This window comes from Pteropus alecto, unplaced genomic scaffold (genome assembly GCF_000325575.1).
Source record: "Pteropus alecto unplaced genomic scaffold, ASM32557v1 scaffold135, whole genome shotgun sequence".
Classification (NCBI taxonomy): domain Eukaryota; kingdom Metazoa; phylum Chordata; class Mammalia; order Chiroptera; family Pteropodidae; genus Pteropus; species Pteropus alecto.
The window spans coordinates 508,141-510,490 of NW_006438076.1; the positions used below are offsets into that span (position 1 = coordinate 508,141).

Consider the following 2,350-nt stretch of genomic DNA (forward strand, 5'->3'; position numbering starts at 1 on the left):
TGACTAGAGCTGAGTAAAAGAAAGAAAGAAGATCGTATTCTCTTTGAGGTGAAAGAGGATCATATTCTCTTTGGGGGCCTGGGGGCCCCTGTTTAATTTTAGCTTATGTTTAAAATTAGATGGGAAGACATTAGAAGGTTTTGAGCAGAGTCGTTGTTTGACCTGACTTACCTCAAAGGATCACTTTTGTTGCCGTATAAGGATAGGAGAGGACGTCAGTAGAAGAAGAGAGCTTGGCAGTGGCTCTTGTAATGAACCTGGCAAGAGATGATGGTAGTTTAGACCAGGATGGTGGCTATAAAAGTGGTGAGAAGTGATCTGATTCTGGATGTATTTTTGGCTGTGAAGCTGGCAGCATTTGCTGACATACCGTTAAAGGTTTGAATAATTCAGGTAGTTTTTATAATAGAATGATTGGAATGTCTTTTCATTGCCTTTCCAGTGAATTCTCTTCTCCCCTCCACCCCCATCCACACAGATACACACAATCCTTCATAGGATAGCCTCCACATATTTTGTTAAATACAAGAGAAGAATAATAAGTGATCTCTCCTGTCATAAGCGGTCATTAGAAGGCAAAGCATAATGTTTTCAGTCAGCCATATTTTTTAGCTTTTCATTTTGAAGTAATTATAGTCTTAGATGATGCAAAAATAGCACAGAGTTCCCATATTCTCAAAAAACTCAACTTCTTCCCATTCTAACATCTCACATAACTATATAGTACATTATCAACTCCAGAAAGTTGACATTGTCAGAATGCAGTGAACTAGATTACAGACCTTACTCCAATTTCACCAGCTTTTGCATGCACTCATTTTTTACTATGTATTCCTGTATGGCCTAGCGTGTAGCCTCGGGTTTCAGGTGAGAGTTATTAATTATGTAATTCTCCTCCTCTCGGGCAACTATTGTCAAATTTATCTCTATCTGTGCTTATATGTTAGGTAATATGAAAGGCTTACGAGTTGTACTAAGTATTCCCAAAATGGCTTTTGTACAACATAGACTTGCCCTCTCCCTTCTTTTTTCTTTTCTGTTTTTCTTTTTTCTTTGCTTTGGTGTCTTTAGTACTAACCAAGGAAAGGGTGTGAGAAGAGGGTGCTTTTAATTTAAATTTTAAAAGAAAGGTGGCTTTGCCTTCTCCACTATAAATAAATTTTAAAAGCCTCATTTCCTATTTAATAAAATCCATAAATTCACAGCTGTTCCATTGGTAATAATTAAATAACATGTTTTGTTCCTGCCACAGATTGGAATTCTCAATGGTCTTTCATATTTTAAAATCACAATTCATTGTTTTTCTTATTCTGGCCTACCATTTGTCAACAATTTTATATTCAGAGCTATGTTCAGAGCAAAAGGAAAGAGTAAATTTGATCAGTAGCAGAAGATTTTGGCAAGGCACTGATAAATACTCCCTGGGTATCTCGATTCCGACAGTTCCAACTTGTATGTCTTTTGCAATTGCTTAACTCTTCTCTCTTGGTTTCCTCATCTCTAAGATGGGAATAATATTAGAATCAACTTCACAGGGTTATAATAAAGACTATAAAGTACATAGAATCACATCTGGCACATAGTAACATTATTTTGTTTATTAAAAATGAGTATCTGAATGTCGATTTACATTGGTATTAGTAAAAATCTTTTGGAACAGAAAATATGTTAATCTCTTTGAAGTCATTTATTTAATTCTAGTAGGATTAGCACAGTGCAATACTGTTACTTAATATAAATGTTGAATTTCTTCAGTACTTGTTATATAAGGAGAGTTATAATTTTAACACTTGGACACTCTATAAAGCAGGAAGCTATACTTTGGAAATTGTTTAATTCTAGATTTTTAATTCTGAAAAAAAAACAAAACACAAAACCTTTATTTTTTTCCCCTAACAGATGCGTAAGAGATTGTTGTCTCTCAAGATTTTTCACACAGAAGCAGTATAAATTGATACTTTTTATTTTTATATGTTAGTAGAATAACAAGCACAGGCCATTATCAGCAAAGATATTAAAGGGTATGTTTCCTTAGCCTGTTGCTGCTAGTTTAATGTTCAGCCTTTTACTGGCACTACTTCCTGCATCATCAATTATTTATTTGAGCCTTAAGCACCATCATTTTTATTGGATACACTGTCTTCCTTCTAGATAGAAAATATAAATAACCAAATAGTAACTTTTTAAAGATTAAAAACATAGTTAAACGTAAAGTTCATACTGGTGTTTTCTGAGCAGGAAATATTCACCTGTGTGAATTTGATGGGTGGAGCTATACTGGTGGAGCCTGTTCTGCAAGAGTGAGTTCGGGCTGGGGCGTTTCTGTGGTGTTGCACAGCAGTTCCTGCTG

The 2,350-nt window shown here is 35.0% G+C and overlaps 1 protein-coding gene across 2 annotated transcripts in view; it reads left to right on the forward strand.

The window, feature by feature from the left end:
* The window catches only part of ARHGAP32 (Rho GTPase activating protein 32), a 173,907-nt gene that overhangs the window by 110,668 nt on the left and 60,889 nt on the right, over positions 1–2,350 (forward strand). The gene's annotated exons all lie outside the window — the stretch shown is intronic.